Source organism: Delphinapterus leucas, chromosome 1 (genome assembly GCF_059928025.1).
Source record: "Delphinapterus leucas isolate spDelLeu-1000000601 "Yukka" chromosome 1, BTC_Dleu_Yukka2, whole genome shotgun sequence".
In the NCBI taxonomy this organism is placed as follows: Eukaryota; Metazoa; Chordata; class Mammalia; order Artiodactyla; family Monodontidae; genus Delphinapterus; species Delphinapterus leucas.
Window position 1 is genome coordinate 91,395,261 of NC_143129.1, and position 16,338 is coordinate 91,411,598.

General features: G+C 48.9%; 1 long non-coding RNA gene and 1 pseudogene across 2 annotated transcripts in view; one reads left to right on the plus strand and one right to left on the minus strand.

Moving 5' to 3' along the window:
• Positions 1–16,338, minus strand: part of LOC149750676 (uncharacterized) — a 77,607-nt gene that overhangs the window by 19,104 nt on the left and 42,165 nt on the right. Inside the window, exons 4-5 of the long non-coding RNA XR_016394390.1 lie at positions 3,220–3,316; positions 22–145 (exon numbers count right to left, since the gene is read on the minus strand). This is a non-coding gene — a long non-coding RNA (uncharacterized LOC149750676). The remainder of the gene's footprint in view (positions 1–21; positions 146–3,219; positions 3,317–16,338) is intronic.
• The window catches only part of LOC149750677 (F-box only protein 27 pseudogene), a 44,174-nt pseudogene continuing 41,615 nt past the window's right edge, over positions 13,780–16,338 (plus strand). Inside the window, exon 1 of the transcript XR_016394385.1 lies at positions 13,780–15,246. The product of XR_016394385.1 is annotated as an F-box only protein 27 pseudogene (transcript). The remainder of the gene's footprint in view (positions 15,247–16,338) is intronic.

The following is a 16,338-nucleotide window of genomic DNA, read 5'->3' on the forward strand; positions in this document are numbered from 1 at the left end:
GCAACACCAACACATATTCACCAGGCAAGATAGTGCAGTGGGCTCGGGGATCAGAAAGACCTGGGTTTGGAGCCTGGCCCTACCGCCCACTGGCTGTGTGGCTCTGGGAAGATCACTTTGCTTCTCTGTGCCTCGGTTTCCCCATCTGTAAAATAAGGATAACAACAGTCGTATCAGCCAGAGTTTAGCACAGGAAACAGGAACCACTCAAGGTATTTTGAGCAGAGAGTGACTTGATACGGGGGTTAGGTGCTAATGGGATGGTTGGATGGCTGGATGGGGGAAGGGAGGAGGTAAGGCTGAGTCTCCAGAGGATCTGCTCCCTCGTCCTCGGCAGGAGGAGAAGGTGAGCATCTGGACGTTATCACTGGCAACCTGAGTTCAAGATACACTGTCGTGGCTGTGACCCAGGGAGCAGGCAGGGCCTCCACTGCTGCTGCCGGGGGTGGGGACCACACACTGGACACCGCTGCAGGAAAAGACGCACATCTGTATGACCCTGTTTGCCAGAAGGGAATAGCCAAAGCGGTAGGAAGGTGGCCTCTAGCTCCCTTCCACCTTCCAAATCCCACATGAGGGATCTCAGCGTTGGATCACAATGTGCACCCACCACTCCCAAAGGAGTAGGTCTGGGAGATGATGAGGCTTTAGCTTTCCACCTCTAAAGGACAGGAAACAGGTGGGAATGGACCCTGTTATTCAGCCATGTGAGGATTAACCACATTTATGCCTGAAGGCACCCTCCCGGGGCCTGGCACGCAGCGTGTGCTGAATGAAGGTGGGCTCTGGCGCAGTTACAGTGGTCACAGCTACACGCCTGCCAAGTGTCAGCACTGGGCCAGGCCCTGGAGATAAAGCAGTGAACCAGGCAGGGGCACACCCTGAAGAAGGGAGGAGACTCACTCCTCCTCAGGGGGAGCAAAAACTGGGATCACAAAGGTAAATGCAAAAGTAAAGGCCTGGGGGGCACCGGGAGCTGGGAGAGCAGAGAGGGGCACCCAGGCCAGCACTGACAGGGTGCGGAGGGAAGGGGGTAAGTGACAGCTTCCCAGTCGTAGCAGAGTCTAATATGGGACTTGAAGGAGACCTAGAAATTAATCAGACTAAGCAGGAGGAAACAAGGGGTGTGTGTGTGTGAGACAATGCTAATCTCCACCTCGAGGAAGCATATACATACACAAAACCCTGGAAGATAAAGGGTGCTTGGCATTCTCCACGAGTGGACAGTTCAGTCTGACCCGTGCCCAGAGTGGCAGTGGGGGTAGTGGGTAAGAAGGGAAACTGGAGAGGAAAGCAGGCGCATGGGGCTTTACATGTCATTTTTTGAAGAATTTGAGCTTTATCCTGTAGGCAATGGGGACTCATAGCAGTGTTTAAGCAGGGAGAGGGATCACCATTCTGGTCTCAGTAATATCACTTTGATGCGGTTTGTACAATAGGTTGGAAGCGAGGATTCCAGGTATGATACGGCAGTGGTCTGGGCTGGAAATATGGTTGCTGAGAGGAGGACAAGGGAAACAGCAGAGCAGATTCAAGTGAGTTTAGGAAGAGGCAGAGTGAACTGAGCAGGGTGGGAGTGGGAGCAGGGAGAAATCTAGGGTGGCTGCCAGGTTTCAACATCGGGCACACCCAGAAGGGTGCGGCCCCTATCAACTCCTGGCACTTGATCCTGGGTGGTGCCCACCTACAGGCTCCTGCCTCTGGACTGAATTCACATAAAGTCCCTTCACTCCCAAAAACCTTCTTGTCTGCATGTAATTCAATTCCAGCAACATTTATTAAGCAGCTATTATGTGCCATGAACCAGGGAGGCTTCTCCCTGCCTCACCTAAGGGAGTTTTAACTGGTTGCCTGAGAGGCTCCATAGCAAGGAGAAGGGAAAAGCTGTACACACATAGTTTAAGTTCAGGCCCTTTCTCTTCCCCCAATGCTGGAGGAACTTGACCCCTGAGCTCTCACCCCCCATGATACGAAAGTTACAAGGGACATCAGCACAGCCTTACACTGAGCTCCTGGGCCCCAGCTTCTATCAGGGTAGGCAATAGAGACAGGCACCACCCCTGGTCTCTTTCTGCTCTGAAAGTTCTGTATGACTTCTGCTGTGAGATCCCTGATGAAAGGAGAGGCCCACCAACCAACAAAGTCTTTGGAATCAAGGCATTTTCCCAGAGGCCCCCGTCAACAGAGAGACATTAACCCATTGCTGTCTGGGTAACATAACTTCTTAGTGATTCACTATCACAGCACAGTAGTACAGGCAAATTATAGGATTGCTTTGTCAGAGCCTGGAAGAGAGGCCTGGAGCCATCTTACACGGGTCTGGGCCCTGGAAAATAACAATAGTGTTACCAAACCAAACTTGGGTCTGCTTGCTCATGGCACAGCAAAGCCAACTTACTGACACCAGGTTGTGGTGAAGGCACATACAGCATCTACTGCAGGGCCCAGCAAGGAGTACAGGTGGCTTGTGCTCAAAGGACCCAAACTCCCAGATGGCTTTCAAGGAAGGGTTTTTGTTTTTTTAATAAATGTATTTATTTATTTATTTTTGGCCGCGTTGGGTCTTTGTTGCTGCACGCGGGCTTTCTCTAGCTGCGGCGAGCAGGGGCTATTCTTCATTGTGGTGCGCAGGCTTCTCATTGCAGTGGCTTCTCTTTTTTGGAGCACGGGCTCTAAGCACATGGGCTTCAGCAGTTGCAGTGTATGGGCTCAGTAGTTGTGGCTCATGGGCTCTAGAGCACAGGCTCAGTAGTTGCAGTGAACAGCTTTAGTCGCTCTATGGCATGTGGGATCTTCCGGGACCAGGCTCGAACCCGTGTCCCTTGCATTGGCACGTGGATTCTTAACCACTGTGCCACAAGGGAAGTCCCCAGGGAAGGGTTTTGGGGTTTTTTTGGGGGGTTTTTTTTTGCGGTACGCGGGCCTCTCCCTGTTGTGGCCTCTCCCGTTGTGGAGCACAGGCCCCGGACGCGCAGGCTCAGCGACCATGGCTCACGGGCCTAGCCGCTCCGCAGCATGTGGGATCTTCCCGGACCGGGGCACGAACCCGTGTCCCCTTCATCGGCAGGCGGACTCTCAACCACTGCGCCACCAGGGAAGCCCCCAGGGAAGGGTTTTTAAAGGCAACATTTGGGGTGAGGGCTGTAGGGGGCATGACTTTCTTCTGATTGGTTGGTGGTGAGGTAACAGGGTGATATTTCAGGAATCTTAATCACCAACCTTCTGGTTCCAACCAGTCTGGGATGTACCTGCTTGTGCTCAGCTTGCCCTCCACCTGGATAAGGGTCTTACTTCCTGCACAACAATTCAAAGATACCTGTCAAAAAAAAAGATACCTGTCAGATTGTTATGTATATCCTTAGGACTCTGTTTTATCACTGAACTATCGTTTCTTGGCTGCTTTCCCTTTATTTCTGCATTTCCTCACTTCCCTAATTAGTAACTGCTTGAATCTGCTCTTTGGAACTCAGGCCTAGGAGACTGAAAAGCCTTTTCCTACAAACGAAAAACGGGGAAATGGAAAGGCTTTTTGTTCCTGGGAGATCTCTGCAGGGTCCTGCTAGGTTTCAATCCCCCTTTTTCTTTGATAATCCTCAATCCTGTGGGGAACAGATATGCAACAAGAAAGGCAATACAATTTTGCATAGAGAGGTTAATCATAAACTCAGCAGAGGTTTTAGGTGAAGCCGGTTTCAATAGTCACAGCATTTACGATTGACCGAGCATTCCACATTCCTAATTTCTAAATCTTCATAATTTTGCAAAAGGTAATTATCGTTCCCGTAGTTTGCAGGTGATGCAACTGAAGCTCAGTTAAGTAATTTGCTCATTTAAGTTCACATGGCTACCAGGTGGCGGAGCTGGAAATGTAACCAACTCAGGACTGGTGCTGATGCCTTCTTCTTAAAGACTACATGGTCATTAAGCCTTGCTCCCTGGACCCCCGCTCCCCACCGGGTCCTGCTACTCCCCAGAGTGGTCCCATCCCAGAAGGAAGGTGTTCTCTCACATCTTCCTCGTGGTTGTTTGGCTAGACCTAGGAATGAAGCTCCTGGAAAGATGGGGTGTACAGAGCCAAGGCCAGGCCACTGGGGAAAAGTCTGGACAAGGACAGAGTGATCAGCCAGAGCGCTCTGAGGCTTGCTCTTGTTCTCCCTCCCCCGCAGGGAATGTCCTGGGCACTGCAATGTCCTGTTCTCATCCCCAGGACGCCTGTGGCTTGCTATTCCTCCTCTTCCCCTGAGAAGCTGCAGGACTTTCTCTTCCCCCTGCTCTGGGACACTGTACAGGGCCTCAGCCTACTGGCCAGAGGCTCCCACCCTGGGTTTGATTTCTACCAACCCTAATGCTCTCAGATTCTGGGCTGAGACGCCAGACCAGGATATAGCCCGCAAAGTGCATTCACGTGCGATAGCCGGCCAGAGACTTGTGGGAAGGGGAGAAGCCTCTAGGTCCTCGAAGCTGTCCCAGCTGTAGGAGAGGAAAAGTAACTCTCCCCTACCCTTCTGAGTCTCGACTGAGACCTCTGTAAGCAGAAGACAGATTAACAAGAAGAAAACAGAAGTTTATTCTCATATACTTGTACACCAGGGACATACCTAGGGAAAAGGAGTTAACTCTCCCAGGTGGCCTAAACCAGAGGTTTAAATACCACCTTCAGCCAAAAACAGAAGAAACAAAGGTGAGTGTGGGGAGGAAGTCAGTTCTAAAGGGTTACCAGGAAAAGCCGAGTAAACAAGGGTAGGGTTTGTTATGCAGATTTAAGTTACTGCCTTCTTCAGGGATTTTTAAGATTCTCTGCGATCCAAAGTCAACTTCTCCACCCAGTGAAGGAGATACCCTTACAAACGGAGATTTTCTTTATAAATGTAAATTTCTCTTTCAAAAAAGTAATTTCTACTCTGTTTTTCAGAACTCCTCCTTTGTCTGTAGTTTCTCAAAATAATCAGCTCAGAATAATCCTTCTGCTCTAGAGGCGTATTTTGAGGTGGCATATTCTCTCACCCTTCATACCCTCCTCAAACCTGGGCTCCCTGCCACTGCTTTTAGGAGAAAAAAAAAAATGTTCTGGTCTAAAGTGAGATCAGTGGTGTTTTTCAGGTCACAGACCTCTGCTGGGCTATGCCCTTGGGCACCAGGTAGCAACACCAGGTCCCTGAGCAGCAGCCCCTGGCAGGATCCAGGGCCTGGCAGCCGCTGTGGCATCCTAGACTTTGCTGGGTGCCGAACCACCACTAGAAGGCTTGGGGCGGGGGGCGCGTTGTCTGCAGGCCCCAGAGGAAGCCCCCGATATACAGTCCTGCTGGGCCAGACTGAGGGCGGTGCCCTCCACCGCCGGCAGCCAGGCTCATCCCTCCTCTTTCAGACCTGGGGCTCCTCTGAGGCCGAAGTTCTGAGTCCTCACGGGCATCCGATCTTGCTGCAGGCTCTCCTTGTTAGTACCAGCCCCAGGCCGGCGGGAAGCAGCAACTGCCCCTCTCCTCGCCCTGCTCCCACTCTCCACTATATTCCTGGAGAACCACACACACCCACACCCGCTAACCTATAGAGTCACTCCCGACACAGCACAGGCACACCACCCACGCCTCAATAAATAACAAATACCCACCCCAACCCCGCAGGCAGCCCTGATGGACCCTCGCGTGGATTCCTCAGGGCCTGAAAGCCGGCTCTGTTACCAGTTGAACCTCACACTGACCTTCTTCAAGGCTTGACCACACGGTAAACCTGAACACAGGGCCCAGTCTGGGCGGACAGGAGGCTCTCCCTCCACCCCACCCTCCCCAAAAGGCCTCTCCCCGGCTTCCCTCCTTTCCGGCCGCCCACCCCGGCCGCCGCCTGGATGTGGCGGTGTGGGGCGCCCTCGTGTGGTCAAGGGCGGCACTGCACCCCCGCCGCCAGGATCCCAGGCTGCCCTCCTCCTCCTCCTCCTCCTGCACCCGTGCTGCCCTCCTGCCGGAGCCCCGGGCCCCGCTGTTCCACGGACTTCATGGCTGTGCCACCGCCCACGCCCACTACTCCAACTGGCCCGCCTCCAAGCTACATTCCCTCCTTCTTTTACCTCTGAATGCTTTCTCACTTATATTTTAAAATTCAATGTTCTGTGCATTTTAAAAGGCATATTTAACAAAATATTATCTATAAAACATAATATGGTTAACACTCATGAGCCTGCCACCCAACAAGAGAGCTGAAACATCAGCAATAACTTGCATCTTCCTTTGTGTTGCTCTTCACCCCGCTCCCTCCTGTCTCCCCCAACAAGAAGTAAACTGTCCTAAAGTTCATGTTTTCTCGTCTTTTTTTCCCCCAATTTTTCTTACTGTGGTAAAATACACATAAAACTTACCAGGTTAGCCATTTTAAAGTGTACAGTTCGGTGGTATTAAATACATTCATAATGTTGTACAACCATCACCACCAGCCGTCTCCACAACTCTTTCATCTTGTAAAACTGAAACTCTGTACCCATTAACAATAACTCTCCATTCCACACTTCCCCTAGCCCCAGGCAACTGCCATTCTACTTTTTGTCTTAAATTACTAAGTATCTTACATAAGCAGAAACATGCAGTTTTTATCCTTTTGGGACTGCCTTATTTCACTTAGCATAATGCCCACAAGGTTCATCCATGTTGTAGCATGTGTCAGGATTTACTTCCTTTTTAAGGTTGAGTAACATTCCCTTGTGTGTATACACCACATTTGCTTAGCCATTCATCCATCAATGGACACTTGGGTTGCTTCAGCGTTTTAGGCTACTGTGAATAATGCTGCTATCAACATGGGTGTACAAGTATCTCTTTGAGACCCTGTTACCAATTCTTTTGGGTATGTACCAAGAAGTGGAATTGCTGGATCACATGATCGTTCTATTTTTAAGTTTTTGAAGCACCGCCGTACTGTTTTCCACAGTGGCTGTACCATTTTACAATCCTACCAATAGTGCACAAAGATTCCAATTTTTCTCCTTGCCAACACTTGTTTTCTGTTGTTGTTGTTTTTTTTGGTGTGTGTGGTACGCGGGCCTCTCACTGTTGTGGCCTCTCCCGTTGCGGAGCACAGGCTCCGGACGCGCAGGCTCAGCGGCCATGGCTCACGGACCCAGCCGCTCCGCGGCATGTGGGATCTTCCGGGACCAGGGCATGAACCCGTGTCCCCTGCATCGGCAGGCGGACTCTCAACCACTGCGCCACCAGGGAAGCCCCCCTTTTTTTTTTGATAATAGCCATCCTAATTGATGTGAGGTGGTATTTCATTGCAGTTTTGATTTACATTTCCCCAGTGATTAGTGATATTCAGCATCTTTTCATGTGCTTATTGAATATTTGTATATCTTCTTTAGAAAAATGTCTACTCAAGTCCTTTGCCCGCTTTTTATTCAGGTTGTTTTTTTGTTGTTGATGTTGAGTTTTAGTTTTCTATATATTCTGGATAGTAATCCCTTTGCAAATATGATTTGCAAGTATTTTCTCCCATTCTGTGGGTTGCCTTTTTCTCTATGGATAGTCTTTTGGTGCACAAAATTTTTAAATTTTCTTGAAGTCCAGTTTGTCTATTTTTTCTTTTGTTACCTGTGCCTTTGGTGTCATATGCAAGAAATTATTGCCAAATCCAACATTGTGAAGATTTTGTCCTACGTCTTCTTCGACATGATTCATTGTTTTAGTTCTTGCATTTAGGTCCTTGATCCATTTTCAGCTGGCATCCTGTTAGGTTCTGCTAATAGGGGGCGCTGAAGAGAAATTGGAGGGTGGAGGAGGGGAGAAGGGACTACCTTCCTTTTATCTCTGTATATCCCTGGTTCCTTCCAGTGATCCTCTAGTGGTGGCACTTAGCCCCAGGCTCCAGCCCTTTCTTCACTCCCCCAAAACCTCTTGCTTCCTCTCAGAGGCAGTGGTGGGTTTTGTCCAGTCCTCAGAGGTCAGAGCCCAGATTCCTTAAAGCCCCTCCTCCAAGCTTCTGGGAGGTCTGTAAAACCCTCCCTTCCTTTTTGTTTCTCCACCCTGTAGTGGGTAGCTCCTTCCTGACTTTTTATTCAGGGATTAGCTCAGCACTCCCTCTGTCTTCTTTCAGCCCTCCAGTGCCTCTGCTAACAACATCCTGTATTAAATCCTTTCTGATTGAAAGTATGGCTTCTGGGTTTCCCTGGTGGTACAGTGGTTAAGAATCTGCCCGCCAATGCAGGGGACACGGGTTTGAGCCCTGGTCCGGGAAGATCCCACATGCCACGGAGCAACGAAGCCCATGCGCCACAACTACTGAGCCTGCGCTCTAGAGCCCGCGAGCCACAACTAAGCCCACATGTCACAACTACTGAAGCCCGCACGCCTAGAGCCCGTGCTCTGCAACAAGAGAAGCCCGCACACCGCAATGAAGAGTAGCCCCCGCTTGCCACAACTAGAGAAATGCCATGTGCAGCAACGAGGACACAATGCAGCCAAAAATAAATAAATAAAAATTAAAAAAAAAAAGAGAGAAAGTGTGGCTTCTGCTTTCCAGACTGGATCTCAACTGATACAGTGTGAATATGCCATAATTTATTTACCCATTCTCCTTTTGATAGATACTGAGACTGTTTCTACTCCTTTGCCATTTGAACAATGATACCAAGCATTGAATACATTTTGTACATGTGTCCTGGTATACAGTTCTAAAATTTCTCTATGTATGTGTAAGAAATAAGATACTAGGTATTAGGGTACACAAATGTTCCATTTAACAAGAGACTGTCAAATTGTTTCCAGTTTATATTCTTACCTGCATTGTATACAATATCCTGTTCATTCACATCTCCGAGTTCCACATTTGCCTCCCTGAGGCATGTGTGTGGAGGGGCCCAGGGCCTGGGAGGTGAAAGAGGCTTAGGGCACAGAGATAGGCAGTGGGAAAACCCACATGTCCATGGATCCCAGCCCAGCCAGATAAATTTTTGTGTCCCTGGGGAAGCATGAGGCCAGCCTCACCTGAGGAAGGCTTACTGGTGCTCTGAATGGAGATACCTACCTTTGCACTGAGGTCTTGTGTTGGTCAAAAGCAAATCATATGTTCTCCCTATATGTAAGATGGGGCAACAGGCACTGTTCAACTGGTAACAACTTCATGAGAACCCTTGACAAGGAATCCTGCTGCATTTAACAGATACTCACTAAACATTAGTTTCCTTTTTTCTTGTTCCTCTCCTGCACTGAAGCCACTTCTCAGAGAAAGTGGAAAAAAATTAAAGAAACAAACTCCCAAACAAATCACAATTCTGATCTCCATCATTATTAACAGACCATTCACTAATTGCTTACCCACAAAAAAAAGGAAATAGGATTTTAAGTTTTACTTAAGGCCTGTGCATGGTGAGAATTGGAATGAGCTGGTTTCTCCTGAAACTTTTGGATGATAATAGAAGATAGAGTATCTGACTCCGGATTCCCCTCCCTTACTCACCCCTTCTACAGGCCTCTCAGAGGAGGGCAGAGAAGAAGGGGTAGAGGAAACAGACCAATCCCACCAGGACTCTGGCAGGCCCAGCTGTCTTGGGGATTGAGCCCTGAGCAGGAACTCCAGTCCTGAGGACCCGGCTGAGCTGGACCATAACCTGAATGTCTTGGCTTTCCTACGGGTCAGATGGAGACTCAAGCTTCTGCAGCCCTGAGAGATGGACTTGCAAGTGAGCACACGGAGGTCCAGGGGAGCCACTCCAGGAGAGCAGAGGACAGAGCTGAGAACTGAGCTCAGGACTCCTCTCCTGGTCTCAGCCCCATAGGGCACAGGGATCCCCAGAGGCTTCACTGGCTTCCCTGGGGCAGCAAGGGAAGCAAGAGGTGGATGATGAGGAGGCATCTGGGAGAGCAGGACATGCCTCACACAGCATGGGCTCGGTCCTCTTTTGGGAGGGGGTCAGCAGGCTGTGCTGGGAGTGAGAGGAGGCTCGGCTCAGATCACCAGCTGTGACAAAGCAAATAGGAGGCTGCATTTGCTGGGAAGAAACTCCTTTGTGGAGAAAGAGAGAAGGGTGCAGATTTAAGCTGCACCAGGAGAGATTCAGGCCAGACTCCTGAAAGAACATCCTGGCTGAGAGGGGTAAGAATGGAAGGGCACGGAGGTGTCCCCCAACTTGGCAGTGCCATCTCCAGCTCCCAGGACAAGAAATGGTGAAGCCAATTCCCTAATTAGGACCCAGTCAGAGCCAATGACATGGAGCCACAGCTGAGGGGAAAAATCAACCAGGGCAGAGATGAGCTTCCTCCAAGACCTTTCTGGCTTTGGGCAGAAGAGAGTGTGGCAGGGATGAAAGAGAAATGTAGTTTCCCAAGCTGAAGCCCAGGCCTATTTAAAGGCTTAACATTTTAAAAGGTCTGGCGTTGGGATGAAGGCAAAGGAGGCCTAAATAATCTAGAAGCAAGTGAAAAGTGGCTGATTCTGATGGATTTGTGCCTTGTCTGTTTCAAAGCAGCACCCTTGGCCTCCTGGGAGAAAGAGGGAGTAAGCACAAAGCCAGCCTTTACTGCAACTCGATGGGCTTTGCTTCTCAAGGCATTTGTATTCGCTATCTACTACTGCAGAGCAAAGATCCTAAAGCTCAGCAGCTTAAAACGACAAGCATTTATATTTCACATAGTGTCTGAGGGTCGGAAATTTGGGAGCCAAGGCTCTGCGTTGTTGTGGCTCAGAGCCTCTCATGAAGTTTCAAAGTTCTTTTGGGACTACAGTCGCCTGAGGCTTGATTGGGATTAAAGAATCTGCTTCTAAGACTGACATAGTTACATAATGAGGCAAAGATGGCCCCTCACAGCCAACTGGGACCGTTGGCTCAAAAGCATGCTGGTGCAAACTCAAATTTTTAGACACCCAGGGACTTCCCTGGCGGTCCAGTGGTTAGGAATCTGCCTTCCAATGCAGGGGACGCGGGATCGATCCCTGGTCAGGGAACTGAGATCCCACAGGCCAGGTGGAGCGGGGGTGGGGGGTGGGGGCAACTAAGTCCACGTGCTGCAATTACTGAGCCCGTGTGCCACAACTAGAGAGAAGCCTGCATGCCGCGACAAAGAGCCCGCAAGCCGCGGTGGAGCATCCCACATGCCGCAACGAAGATCCTGCGTGCCACAGCTGGGACCCAACACAGCCAAATAAAATAAAAATAAATATTAAAAAATTTATTTTACACATCCAGTTGTTTTAAATACATCTTTAGCCATTTGGACCCTGCCTGTTTTGCATTCCCCAGGATACTGCGTGCCAAATCTGCTAGCCATTAGTACAATAAACTCTGGTGCTACTGAATATCCCAAGCCACCACTGCCCCTTGGAGCTCTCTCACCTCAAGACTCCCCATCATGTTGCTGGACAACATCATCTAGGTATGAAGGACCCTCTCCATCTGCCTCTCCTTGCCCTCCTCCTCTTCTGGGTGGTGGCCCCAAGCGATCGCCTGTGGAAGGTCTCATGCTGTAAAGGGCTTCCCCTGCATGCACGCCTGTGAAAGCCCAAATAAAGCTCCCTGTTTGCTATTGCCAACTTCCTGGTCATCTTTTTCCTTGATCAGCCCTGAAATCTCTCAAACTCACTACAGGTGGCTCTTGGCTGGAGGGCTCCGTTCCTCACGAGGGCCTCTCCACAGGGCTGTCTGAGTATTCTCAAGACAGGGCGGCTGGCTTTCCGCCAGAGAAGTCTGAGAGAGAGTGTAGCCAAGTGGAAGCCACCATGCTGTTTCATGACCTTAGTCACACACAAAACACACCCTACTTCTGCTTTTTTCTGTTAGAAGTGAGTCACTTCTAACAAAATCCAGCCCATATGCAAGTAAGGGGAATGAGGCTCCACCTCTTGAAGAGAGGAGTATCAAAGAATATGAAAGTACATTTTAAAAATCACAGAGCTCTTTCTCAAGTATCCTCCCTCACCTCACTTCCCCTTCCCCAGGGCCCTGTGAGGTAAGCAGGGCAGGTCATGAGACCGAGGGAAGCCAAGTGACCTGACTGTGCTCACACGCCTAGTATGTGGGGCTGGAACCCAGGACCCAGTGAGCCTCCTCTCCCCACCCCCCACCCCCGACACAAGAACCCCTCACCTCTCACTTTTTATACCATTTTCTTTTCTCTCTTCTACCTTCTGGTCCTCGTGACAACCCTGTGATGCACGTCAGGGATTACTAAACATACAACAGTCAAAAGAACCTGGGGGTTTCCCTGGTGGCGCAGTGGTTGAGAGTCCGCCTGCCGATGCAGGGGATGCGCGTTCGTGCCCCGGTCCGGGAAGATCCCACATGCCGCGGAGCGGCTGGGCCCGTGAGCCATGGCCGCTGAGCCTGCGCGTCTGGAGCCTGTGCTCCGCGATGGGAGAGGCCACGACAGTGAGAGGCCCGCGAACCGCAAAAAAAAAAAAAAAAAAAGAAGCTGGGTTCTGGTCATGGCTTTGGCCTGTGTGATCTTAGGAAAGTCCCATCCCCTCTCTGGACCTCCTTATCCTTCTCTGTAAGATGTTAAAGGATTAATGTGCGACAACTTACTCAGATATAAAATGCACCTGTGTCAAAAACTTAACTCATTAATTAATGAGGAAACCCTGGGATATTATGACCAAGTCTAAAAATTCTCAAAGAACCACAGGTTTATAGCCAGATAAGGAATGCCGAAATGAATTAATGAACAGTTGCAAACTGGAAGAACTGGCAAAATTGGTCAATACCCATAGGAATCAGTTGCATCCATTGTGAAATGGCCACAGGTTGCATTTCTTAGGAAGGAATTAATTGCCCTACTATGAGTATTTAGACTTTTACCTCTACAAGTTGTAGAATAGCCTAGTCAAAGACAAACCAGGCAACAGATGAACCGGTTTGCAAGGCAGAAATAGACACAGATGTAGAGAACAAACGTATGGACACCAAGGAGGGAAAGCGGGGGCGGTGGTTGTGGGATGAACTGGGAGATTGGGATTGACATGTATATACTAATATGTGTAAAGTAGATAACTAATAAGAACCAGCTGTATAAAAAATAAATTAATTAAAAAAAGACAAACCAGGCAGAGATTACCTGGATCTATGAGCCATCCAGGTCAGGACTCCCACTTAATTTCAAAGTCTTACTATTTTTCCTTACATGGATAAAAGTGTGGGCATTAATCCCTGATGCATTCCCTGGTTGTAAGCCTCATTAGCAGATAAGAAAACTGAGGCTCAGCCTGTGGGTGTTGTCCACTCCAGTTGTCCCCTCAAGGGTCTGCCTCCTGCTTTCCCCCTTCCCCCAGGAGCACAACGACAAAGTTCCCTCTGTCTTCTCTGGACACCAAGGACTCCTTTTGAGAAAACTTGAGTTTTCTGTCTCCTTCTCTTGTCTTGACCCAGAAGCAGGGCTCTTACCCATACTGACTGAAGTAGTTAATAAATAGCACATGAGTCAAAACCAACCTAATTATCAAAGGTACTCGTGTTAATAAATGCCTTTCGATCCATACAGGGAGCTAACACACTCAAAATTAAAAAGGAAGAAAAACCATTACCTGGAAATGCCTGGGCTCCTACCTGAGCTGAGCCCTGTGAAGTCATTATGGGTAATTATGGGCTATTAGTTGCTATCATCCTAGCAAGACGACTAGTGCCAAATGTTAAGGCCTAGGGCAGCATGTGGCCCCTCTGAGGCAGAGAAGTTAAAGGTAACTTTCTGGTTTTAGTTCCCTTCCATGCCGCTTCTTGTGAGTGACCCTACCAAACCCCTCCATTCTACTGTTCAAATTTCACCCCAACAGTTTTGTTAGCCCAAATTTTCTTTTGTGACTGGGAATTCCAAGAAGCCTCAAAGAGCTTTCCTAATTCTCCACTCAACTCTCTCTGAGCTGACTTCTCTGTGAGAGGAAGGTGAGGAGGCCTATAGGGCATAGAGGTGGGGAGAAGAACGGGTATCTGAGCTGGGGGCGGCGGAGAGGAAAAGTGATATGCCCAAGATCATAGAGCTTGGCTGTAGCTCAGCTACAGAGCACAGAGAGGTTGCAAGAAGGTGGAGAGCGGAGAGATGCTGGGAGCTTAGTGTGAAAATCTGAGGCTTTTGCAGATCTCCTGCTAAAGGGGGCAGAGCGGTAGGGAGGGAGGGAGGTTTATGGCTCCTTCAAGACTCCAGCTCAGTAAGACACAGGGTGATTTGCCTTCACCTACCCCATATTCCAGTCAAACGCTTTGTGGAAGATTAAGTATGGCCACAGATTCTCTGCTCTTCCTCCCTCAGAGGTAGAATCTATTTCTGCAATCTTTGAGTCTGGCCTGTTCTTGTGTCTTGCTTTGACCAGTAGAATGTAGTGGAATGGATACTGTATTGAAACCGCACAACATGTCTCAGGACTTAGTGAAGCTCAGGTTCTTTATGTCTCGGTGCAGAAGGAATTTGGTGAGAGGCAAAGTGATAGGTAAGAAGTAGATTTATTACTATAGGACGCTTGTGAAGGATAGAAGCCGGCAGGCAAAAGAGCTCTGCCCCGCGAACTAAGTTGGCTACATTTTTATAGTCAAAGGAAAAGTGAGGAGGGGAGAAGACCACCTTCTTCCTCTTCCTTTGTAAAGATGTTACAGGAAAATGGGGCGCAATTGGATGGTTATGTCCTATGTCTCGAGCGAGTTGCTGGGATGGGCCACCTAGTGAGAGTCCTTGGCTTCGCAGAGGAGAGAATCAAGAGCGAGCCACAGCAAAGCGAAAGCAGGTTTACTGAGAGAGATGCACATTCCATAGGCAGAATGCGGTCCATCTCAGAAGGAGAGAGCGGCCCTGAAATGTGGGGTGGGTAGTTTTTATGGGCTGGGTAATTTCATAGGCTAACGAGTGAGAGGATTATTCCAATTATTTGGGTGGGAAGGGGCAGGGATTTCTAGGAATTGGGCCACCGCCCACTTTTTGGCCTTTTATGGTGGGCCTCGGAACTGTCATGGCACGAGCGGGTGTGTCATGTAGCATGTGCTAATGTGTTACAGTGAGCGTATAATAAGGCTTAGTGACCACTGGAAGTCGAATCTTCTGCCGTCTTGGGACTAATCCGTTCTAACCAGCTTTTGTCATATCCAGTTTTTCTCAACAGCTGTGTCATTCTTTAAGGGTTGTGCCCCGCCCCCTTCCCTCCTGTCTCAGCATGTGTTCCAGAGCCTAGGTCTCAAGACATTTGCACTTCTGTTTTCTTTCAGAACACAGCCTGCGGAGTGCCAAATAAGAAAGCCGGTCTAGCCTCCTGGAGGGTGAGAGGTGTGGCGACCCACTGGAACTCCCAGAACTGGTAAAGTTAAAATTTTAAGCTACAGAAGTTACAGAAAGAAATCTTATCTGAACTTCACTTATCTGAGTAAAGGAGAGCCTCCTGAAAATACCAATACCCCCTCCTCCCAGGGGGTTTCCTGCAAATTCAGCTACCACTGCCTATTTCCATTAGCATCAGAAAGCCCAGTAGAACTTTCCCTACTTTCCCATTGAGGGTCATGGGGGAAGTTTTTGGATTAATAGCACTGTTCTCTTATCTTTACTGTGATGTTAGTTACATGACTTTATATGTTTGCCAAAACTTGCAGTACTATACCCACAAAAGGGTAAATTTTCCTGTGTATGAATCATAACTTAATAAAGAAAATGGAAAAATACGGTCATGTGACAGGGAAGAGCTAAATCGGACTCCACGTTGGATCTGTTTCTCTGACTTTAACCTTTGCTTTTCGTTGCTTTTGTTATTATAATCATACAAAATGGCCTGCCTCAGGGAACCCTGCCCACCTCTGAATGGATGCAAGAAAAAAGAAACTAATGCATCCCCTCACCCAGGCTGGTCATTCCGGGAGATGTTTTGCAAGACTGATGGCCCTTTTACTTGACTTCTCACCGCTTCTCCCTCTCTAATTCTATAAAAGAAATTGGCATCCAGACCCAGATAAGATGGTTTATTGGAGACACGAGTCTGCCATCTTCTCGGTCTGCCGGCTTTCCCAGTGAAGTCGTATTCCTTGCCTCAGCACCTCGTCTCTAATTCACTGGCCTGTGGTGCGGCAAGCAGAGCGGGCTTGGACTCGGTAACAGTCAGATTTGAGATATATTTTTAATGTAGAGCAACAGGACCTGCTGATGGTTTGAACTATGATGGGCAATAACAGTGACTCATCTCACGACTTAAATACAATATGTCCACAAATTTTTTGATCTGCTTTTCTTCAAAGGTGGAGCCTAATTCGTCTCCCTTTAGGTTGTGGGCTAAATCTCACAACTCACTTCCGTTGAACAGAATGTGGCAGAAATGATGGTGTGTGAGAGATTAGGACATCAAAAGAAAAGGGGGCTCCTTCTTGCTCTCTCTCTGGCATCCTTTTCTCCACAGAAGTCAGCT